Consider the following 10,283-nt stretch of genomic DNA (forward strand, 5'->3'; position numbering starts at 1 on the left):
ATACTCTCAATGTTGTTTGGGACTATCGTTACACTTAAAAATATCCCAAGATCCGGAAGAAATGATCAACATACAACACTTGAGATAGTTCTACGGCGAGACTAGGAATCGGATTTTACCGTTTATCATTCCACACATGCTTATGAGATTTTTATTGAATCTCATATTCCAGGATCGGAGCAAATATAGCATAGAATATCAACTCTTAATTATAAATGTGAAAATAAATAATACAATATTATTGCCTCTAGGGAATATTTCCAACATAATCTTATGGTAGGCTATTGTACATGGTATCGTATGAAAAACACTGTGAGTGCATATATAATACTTTTCCAAAAGAAAGTCGCACGAGTACCATAATGTAACAAAACATAACAGTGTTCCTATTTTATGACCCGCGAGACCTCCCTTCAGAAAATTGTAAGGCACACAATTATTTATATATCCTTGGAGCACACAACAGTTCACAACATATATTATAGCATTTGGGAGCACAACCTTACGGGTAGACCTCAATGACAACTCGAGCTCCAACTTTCTTGAAAATCTTATATTCGCTGAATCCTTCTTTCATGAAGATGTCGCTCCAGTCCTTTTCATCCCGCTGCCGACCTCTCGTCATCACCAGCTTCAACGTATCCACCAGGTGATGGGTTTCCAGCATCAGCCCTGAAGCCGAGCTAAGCATAATATCTATCACAATGACTTTTCCTCCTGCGTCTCGGGGAGGAATGGCCTTCTTGCATTGTGCCAAGATCTTGATGCAATCCTCGTCGCTCCACAAGTGCAGAACAGACTACCATGCACGGATAAACTTCTGTAAGTTTAATCAAAACTAGCAAGAAAATATAACTTGAATTAAAGTGTTACTTCAAACAGAACAACTAATCATTTTTAGTCGGTGCTCTCTATTGGGTTTCACCTATGGATCACGAACACACGCATAAAACACTAAACATTGGAGACCACAATGATATGTCGGTTTTATCGTGCAATGGTCGTTGATTTCACGTTGCCTTGATATCATGCACCCCATCACAATCTCGCGAGCGTGTGACTAGAAACCAAACTCAGGGACATATACTGGATCGTGCTACATGCATGACTACATGGAGAACGTTCGTTCACTCACGACTGGCTACATAAGTCCTAATCTGACTCAAACTCGACTAAGTTAACTAGTACCCCCTCTGTTTCTTTGTTTACTTCACATATTAATTAGATTTGCCTTTGAGTCAAACTTTGTAAATAGTTTAATAAAACATTCAAAAAAAATAGTGTAATAAAATTCATATAAAATATATCAATGTTTACAACACCAAATAAGTACAAAATGAAAATATACTACTACTTCTACAAAATGTAATATAAGGCGTTTTAGATCACTATTGTGATGATCTAAAACGTCTTCTATTAGCTTACAAAGGTAGTAGATGATAGATCTAATAATAGTGATTTGGTATTATGAATTTTAATATATCTTCTGTAAATTTGGTCAAACTTTAAAATGTGTAACTTAAGAAAACCCTAATATATGAGCATGTGGGACGAGGTGGAAGATGGCAGATTCATAAATACCTTGATCAACACAGCTTGAGCAGGCGGGGCGACATGGAAGATGTCACCAGCAACATACTTAACCACTCCTTCAGCCGGAGCTTTGTCGATGACCTTTGGCAGGTCCAGCACAGTGCACTTGATGTGCGGATAGGCCTTGACGATGGCCCTCGCCGTCGTCCCATCACCACCGCACAAGGCAGTCAGAGACTCCAGTCCCTGAAATAGGTCACGGCACTGTCGTAGCACAAGACCGATCCCCATATGGTTATGGGAAGCCTTGGCCTCGTGGACCAGTTTATCCATCTCCGGGTCCAGGAGCGCCATGCTGTCGTCGAAGATGGTCGCGCCGTGCAAGTCTTCGAACGGCGAAGGCACCGGCCCGTCAAAGTCCTTCCTGAACCAGTCCGCCAGCCCAAATGCCGCCTCCACGTAGTACCGCGAGGAAGCCACACGCACGATGGCTGTTTGGCAGCCATCGCCGTCGATGTGGACCCGTCCACCAGGAGGTACGATATCGGGTTGAGGCGGTACGTCGTCCCCGCGTCGGTGGTGTCGAAGACGCCTGCCGTGGCCAGCTGATACAGCAGGCGGCCGAGGAACGACAGCTTGGACGAGGGCAGTGACAGCGCGGCGATCAGGTCGTGGGGCGACGCGGCGCCGCCGAGGCCATGGATGGCCGTGGGGATGCCTAGCTCGACGGCGCACCGGAGCGCCATGGGCGTGAGGTAGCACAAGGTGTGGCGCCACAGGTCGGCCTGGGCCTGGAGCAGCTCAGCGTCGGTGGGGACGGCCATCTTGTCGGTCTGAGCTGCCATGATGGTCTCTCTCTCTCTCTCTCTCTCTCTCTCTCTCTAAGACCTCGGTGCTGTGTTGTGCTCGTGCACTTGTGCTAATTATATAGGGGAGGACTGACCTATACATATAGCATTCGTTGGCTATCCTGTCTTTTCTCGTGGAACACGAGGAGATGATAAGGCAGAGCATGGTATCGGGGAGGACTTACATTCCGCTTGTCCGCTGAAGAACAAGCTACTAGTATCGTAAAAGCTAACACGAATAATAGTCAATTGTTGGCTTCTATAGCCCATTTAATAGTTTGCATATATAGTTGGAAACAAATATGCAGCCCCACAAAGTTTGCTACTACTAGGTCGTTATCCAGACACTCATGACAGATGTGATTGCTACCCGATTCGTATGACTTAGTTGGCAACCTTTGATAGATTTATGGTCCCTGCATCTTGTTAGTAGTAGTAGTTGGAGTGTGGGGATATAGCGGACGAGCTCGCGCGCTCCCGCTTGGTGGACCAATGGTACGGTGAGGCGTGGGAGGTTGCATTTAGTGCTGATGAAAATACGACCGAAGATGTCAGGTGCGAACAGTTCGTGTACGGTGTGTGTACGCATATGACCTAACAACGGGGTGGAACGGCGCCGTGATGGACTGACAATAATCCTAGAAAACGATCCATCGGCACAGAATGGTGGAAACGCACATGACGTGAGCGAAATAGCTCAACACTCTCTCCTTCACTCATCTCCCACCCTCAGCAGTCAGCACCACACACATAGCACATACACACCAAGGAGACGCACGCACGGGAGCGGAAGCGGTGGGAGGAGCAGTGGATGACCAACGCCTCGCCTCGGCCAGCCAAGTAGTTGCTGCTGGGGTTCGAGCTCCTCCTCCGGGACAACCTCGGCGCGCGGATGAAGAACCTGGACGATGCGCCCTGTTTCGCCGATTCATAGCTCGCCTTGGCCTGACGGGAAAATGGCATATGAAGCGTAGTACTAGCAGCATGTACGCTATCGATCTGTATCTGTGTAATTTTCTAAAAATGTTTTGAATTGGTTCATGGGATTCGGGAGCAATTTTTTTTCTGTCTAACATAACAAGTATGAATGAAATTTCTATTGGTCACATGGCAAAGTCAGAACATTATGTTTCCAAGCACATGCCAAATTTTTAGAAAAATTAAAATTGTCACACGACAATTTACAAATTCTATTTTCTAAATCATGGCAGTTCTTGAAACAAATTTATAATTGTCTAATGGCAATTCTAGAAAGAAATTGTGTTTTCTAAATCATGGCAATTGTTGAAACAAATAGTTTACATACATGCCCACTTAATATATATCGCCATGTTCACATGGCAAATACAGGTATTCTTGTTTCAATTGTACCACGGCAAAAGCAAATAAAAAAAGTATTTATCATGGCATTTTTATTGTAGATACAATGTCAAATTATCTTTTTATTGTTTTTATAATGGCATTTGTTTTGTAAATAACTTCCCAATTATTGAACATGTCAAAAAATTCTCTTCCGCAGCATGGCAAATTCCTAAATTTGCCGTGTTTCTAGAGAACAAAATTCCTAGCAAAAATTGTCATGCACCCATGAAAAAAAAATCCTAAATTCGCCTTCTTTCTCAAAAGAACAATATTCTTTAAATTTGCCACGATGTGCACTGTTTTTAAGAGCATGATGGCACACTTTGCGTACGCATCCTGACAAATTATATACGCAATTGCCATGCTTTGTTTTTCTTTTCAAATTAATGGCAAGTAGTGTCATGGTAATTTTTACACATAATTGCCATTTTTGCCATGTTGTGATTTTTTTGGCTTTGACAACTTATGATGTTTTATTTGCCTTCAACTATGTACATGACATGGAATTTTACTTGATTTTTAGCTATAATATATACATGGCAACCTTTTTTTTCATGTTCAGTTTAAGTTTTCTACTACAACCATATAATATCCATGGCAAACTTAATGTGTTTTTGACATGGCGTCTTAAGTAGTTGTTCTATATCTATGTAGTTGCCAAGGCAAAAATTAAGATATTTTTTGCCACGCGACCTTAAGTTTTGTAATACATACATACGTACATACATACATACATATATATATATATATATATATATATATATATACACACACACACACACACACACACACATGTCATGTTAAACTTTTTAAAGATGTTTCTGCCATGGCACCTTAATATGTATTAGATCTATGCTCATTAAATGGAAAAAAATTACTTGCTTTTTAGCTATAAACTAGGCATGACAAACTTTCTGATGTTTTTGCCATGGGCAGTTTAAATTTTATTCTACATTTCAATAAATGTACTTATGGGGAATTTATTGTATTTGACCATGGCAGGTTTATTGCATCGACCTTTGCATTTTTATTCGTGGCTACCACCGTAAATTCTTGTTTCTGAAACTTAGCATGTCAAATTTATTTGTACAAAATCTAGGAATTTTGCCATGTTATTAATTGCCATCATTTTAGAAAACATAGGGAAGTGAATTTTTCATCACTTGAAAAGCATAACAGAAATTTTTGGAGTTGCCTTGGTCCACTATTTAGTTTTGCCAGCAAAGTCTTTTTTTTTTGCCATGGTGTAAAAATAGTAGGGGTGGTTCAAGAATTGCCTTGCGTTTTAGAGAATTGTTTTTCATAAATTGCCATGTGAACATTACAAAAAATATGAATGTGTGCTCTTGTATGGAAATAGCAAAAATAATTCTGAAATTTTCCAGGTGAGTATTAGAAAAGTTGTGGACAGTCAATCTAGCTGCATGGACGAAGTAATTAGCTAGCTCTGCACACAGGAATAAGTATACCGGTGTATGTGTGTGTCTCAATCGCATGGCAAGCCTATTAGTCTGATGAGAAGTCTATATGTGACGGACGTCGTCGCTGCATCCAGCAAACTCGGCCGTCGGCTATGCACGTGGGTCCACCATCATCCATATATAAAATAAGGATGTTAGAAAACCTATACAGCCGACAATACCTGACCCAGCCCATATCACGAAGGAAATGAGCGCCTAGCGATTCCGAGAGCGTGCGAGCTCGTCCGCGCTTGCTAATTTTCGTAGTAGTTGCAGTTATATTATTTAGTCATGTGCATTTGCCTCACACATGGAATCTTACGGGTCATCCCTGAAGATACTTTTTCTGTGGCTCCTCGTCATTAACAGACTTCGGAGAAAGGAAGAATGACACCTGTTTGAGTTAATTACTTCATTTAGAGTTGCATTCTTTTCATTCAGACAAAAAGGAAGGAAAAAACTTGAAGCCCTTCCGTATAATTCATCTTAAGTTGCCAGCAATCCTATCTCGGGTCCGCATGAACTAGTTGTCCATTAATTCAAAAAATCCAAAATAAGCAAACATTGTGTTTGTGTTATGGTAAATCAACACTGAATTTCAGTATATCGAGATTATCTGAATTTGGGTCAGAAAAGTGTTACTACATGCTAATCTCGGATTTCCACCATACTTGTCAACAATCGCAGGTGCTTGGTAGCTGGAATTGTTGAAAAGTGGTGGTTAAGAATATATGCTGGTAATCCAGCTTTTCCGTTGAATTGATGGATGTTCTATAAAGTAATTTCCTTTAGCTCATGTATGTATATAGTTTAATTTGCTCCAAGTGGGTTTGCTACTGTACTGCTTAGGATGTGTTGTATTGTATCTATCGCTACCGGAAAAATAAATGAACCCGAGTATGAAACATATTCGGCGAAGCCCAATTTAACCTTGGTGAAGTGTAAGCCAGCTTACAGTATTCGGCTTCATTTGGACCGGATTAGGCCTTGTAAGCTGTGTCATTTCACTGTAAGCCGAGGGCCATGCTCGGCTTATTTGCTGCGCCACGAATCTCCCAGGGGTTGGCACGTGTCTGGATTGGTCCCCTAAATACACTCGGCATATATGGGCATTCGATGCTAAATAGTGGGGAGTACTTCAGAAAATAATGGATGGATGTGGACACATGGACTCCTCTTCATCAAAATACGACACATGGGCTTGTGAATGGATGCGGACACAGGCACCTTAAGTGCTTGGGGACCAAGACTTTGAAGTGACCGGATGTTCACACAGGCACGGTGCTTTCAAATGGGGTAGCATGTCGGAAAATAATTGTGCTTTTTTTAATTCTCCTGAAGAAATAATTTAGCTTCAACCACAAGACTAGCATCGACTTGACCGTCATAACATTCAGGTTCCCTCTGGCTTGTCCTTGTTGGCTTCAACAACAAGACTAGCATTATCCACTCACCAAGCCATGACAACTCGCACCAAACAAGTCACCACAGGTGCAAAATCACTCTGGATCTACATTGATCATTGCCGTTACCAAACGGCAACTCTCTCATGAGCACAAGGACCAACTCAGCCAAACAGCTCAAGAACACGTTGGAATTTTGTGCCGCGCAACTGATTTGCGGCTTTTCTGTTTTTGTTGTTTTTATTCCTTGTGTAACAGCCATGCCCGATCAAGACGCCATGCCCTTGGCGGACGTGCCACCCCACGTCGTTAGGATCATGGCCACGCATACGCTGCTACCGGCCCGCTGTGCTCGCATCATGACCTGGCCCTTCTACTTTCACTAGTAGAAAAACAACCCTATGTTCACCTCATTAGTTCCGTTTAAATTACGGACCAGCACTAATGTGACCATTAGTACCGGTTTCAACGGCTAGGCGGGCGGGCATCATTAATCCCGGTTCGTGTTGAACCTTTAGTCTCGGTTTGTGGCACGAACCGGGACTAAAGAGGTAGTGGCAGGCTGGTGTCAGGCTGGGGCCCCACCAGGCCCTTTAGTCCCGGTTCATGGCACGGACCGGTACTAGTAGCTCACATTTAGTCCCGGTTTGTGTCATGAACCGGGACTAAAGGTTTTCCTATATAAACCCTTCGTCCAGCACGCGATCGAGCTCCCTGTTCTTCCCCTTTCCTTCTCGTCTCTGTTCTTCCCCAAAGCTCGAGCTCATCCTTCATTTTGCCTAAAATTGTCAAGATTTGAGGCCCCCCGTCCATCCAAGTGATCACAAACGTTAGCAACTTTGTCCTTTTATCTCTCATTGCTAGATTAGCTCTTGCAATGCTCTATAAGTATAGTGATTTGTGGGTTTTAGTTTGGAAGTAATTATATGTGGTAGTTTATTTGATTTATATGCAATCTGAGCTCAAATTAACTTCTTAGTTTGCATATGTAGGTGTGGTTTACTTAGTGCCTTCCCGTCCCCATCCTAATCACCGTCGATCGCCCGCACCCCGTCCTGTCGCCGGCACCACCTAGCTTGGTGAGCCTCTTGTTTTTGTCTTTTTATATAAAAAAATCATGTTTGTATGATTTAGATAGTTACTTGTATAATTTTCTTACTTGTATGTTTGTTTGTCATACATAGTGCCATGGTCTTGATAGATGTCCCCGTCGGCCCTCGTCCGGTTTATGATTCTGATGTGGTATATATATTCTCTTTTATAACTATTTGTTGCATTTCGCGTTTATGCCAATTATGCCCATCAAATTGACATAGATATTTTTTATCTAGGAGCTATGTGAACTAGAAATTCCAACCGACCCATTTGTCAAGAAGTTAAATTTAGTTAAAAAAGAAAACGAGAATATGAAAGAAAAATTGAAAAGAATTGAAGAAGAGAAGATGAAACTGGAGTTGTATGTTGCCGATGTCGTCGATGATCACAAAATCAAGATGGAGAAAATACGCTTGAAGATTAGAAAGATTAAAAAAATATGCCATTGATAGTGAGGATTGGTATCATTATGATGTTGGATCAATTGTTACCTTAGTGGCGATCTTGATCGCATTTGTTGTTGCATTTAAATGCTTTAGCTAGAGAGTGTGTGAGTTGTTTTATGAGAACAAGTGTGTATGAACTTGTATTAATTTGGTATTTTCGGTGTTCTATAATGAAGATGAGCCGACAATGGATGTACGATGACCGATGCTCTCCCCAGTTCGTTAAAGGCGTGCATACTTTTCTGATTGCGGCTGAGGCAAACAAGCGGGCGGATGATTTTATGTGTTGTCCATGTGCTATCTGTAAGAATGATCAGAATTACTCTAAGTCAAGAACCATTCACGTCCACCTGTTTGAGTCCGGTTTATGCCCCACTATAATGTTTGGACCAAGCACGGAGAAGAGGGGTCCTAATGGAAGAGAATAAATAAGAAGAGGACGACGACAGCTATCCTGGCCATGGGTTCCCTGAATACGATGGTACAACTATGGGGGAAGAAGTTGAGCCGGTAATGTGGGAAGAAGCTGAAGAAGAGGCATCAGATGATCTTGCTGATGATCTTGGTCGGGCCATTGTCGATGCAAAGAGAAACTGCGCAACTGAAAAGGAGAGGTTGAAGTTACAACGCATGTTAGAGGATCACATGAAATTCTTGTACCCAAATTGCGAAGATGAGAAGAAAAAGTTGTGCACCACACTGGAATTGCTGTAATGGAAGGCATAGAATGGAGTATCTGACAAGGGATTTAAGAAGTTGCTGATAAAATTAAAGAAGATGCTTCCAAAGGACAACGAATTAGAGTACGTACGAATCAAAGAAGGTTGTCTGCCCTCTAGGATTGGAGGTGCAGAAGATACATGCATGCCCTAATGACTGCATCCTCTACCGCGGTGAGTACGAGGATTTGAATGCATGCCCGATATGCGGTGCAATGTGCTATAAGATCAGCCATGATGACCCTGGGGATGTTGAGGGTGAGCATCCTGATACGTCTCCAACATATCTATAATTTTTGATTGTTCCATGTTATATTATATTCTATTTTGGACATTATTGGGCTTTATTATACACTTTTATATATCTTTTGGGACTAACCTATTAACGGGAGGCCCAGCCCAACATTGCTGTTTTTTGTCCGTTTCAGTGTTTCGCACAAAAAGAATATCAAACGGAGTCCAAACGGAATGAAACCTTCGGGAACATGATTTTCGGAACCACAGTCTGGTGAGCTATCAATTATGCTCAGGTTTTAGTAGCCATTCATTGTCTCTCTTTGATTCACAAATAATCTGGAATAGCATAGTTATAGATAATGCTTTTTACTGGTGACATACTTAGTACATGATGGGAATTTGGAATTTCTAGCCTCCTAGATTCAGTATCCTTGTTGTGTGGATCTACTGAAGTGAACATGACGTCTCCTTTAATTTTGGTCGTTTAAATCATGGTTTTGATATTTTGATTTCTCCCAAGGACTGCTATGGCATAATAACCCTGTTTTCTTATTCACTTTCATGATTGTAATGCGTCTTTCTTGCAGCTTATTCAACAACTTTAGCTAGTTGTTTCTCCATGCCTCTGGAGATACAATAGATGTTGAGGATTTTTTTCTGAAAAATCATATTGAGGATAAAAATGGAGCTAAGATTCCAGAAACTGTTACATTTGCGAGTTGGCAGGTATTCAGATTGGAGCCCTCTTTCTTTTACTTGATTAAAATTGCAACATCCGATACAATAGATGTCCCAATAAGAAAGTGGATCATGCTTGGTCAGTTATTGATCAAATGCCACTCGTTCTTGCTTCACTATAGCACAGTCCCAAGCATTTTAAAATTCTCATGGACCTGCCTCCAATAAGGACTATTTTGTTTATTATGTGCGCTAGAGTTAGAAAGATTAATAGTATGAAAGAGTTTAGTAGGAGTAGTTTGAAAGGTTTTGCTTATTTTGCTTTTCTGCTGCGAGTGGAGAGTTTTAAAGTGTTTTCGGCAAGTGCGTGCTACTAGGAGAATGCATTGACAGTTTAATTAATAGTACATCACTTCATTTGTAGTGTCATTCTGATGATATCGAGGAAAATACACAACTAGGCAACCACCCAACAGTGATACACTAGCAATTTCTGTAAGTA

General features: G+C 41.5%; 1 pseudogene; it reads right to left on the minus strand.

Annotated features, from left to right (window-relative positions):
• Positions 1 to 186: 186 nt before the first annotated feature.
• On the minus strand, positions 187 to 2,410 carry LOC119289851 (annotated as a pseudogene).
• Positions 2,411 to 10,283: the final 7,873 nt, after the last annotated feature.

This window comes from Triticum dicoccoides, chromosome 4A, assembly GCF_002162155.2.
Source record: "Triticum dicoccoides isolate Atlit2015 ecotype Zavitan chromosome 4A, WEW_v2.0, whole genome shotgun sequence".
In the NCBI taxonomy this organism is placed as follows: Eukaryota; Viridiplantae; Streptophyta; class Magnoliopsida; order Poales; family Poaceae; genus Triticum; species Triticum dicoccoides.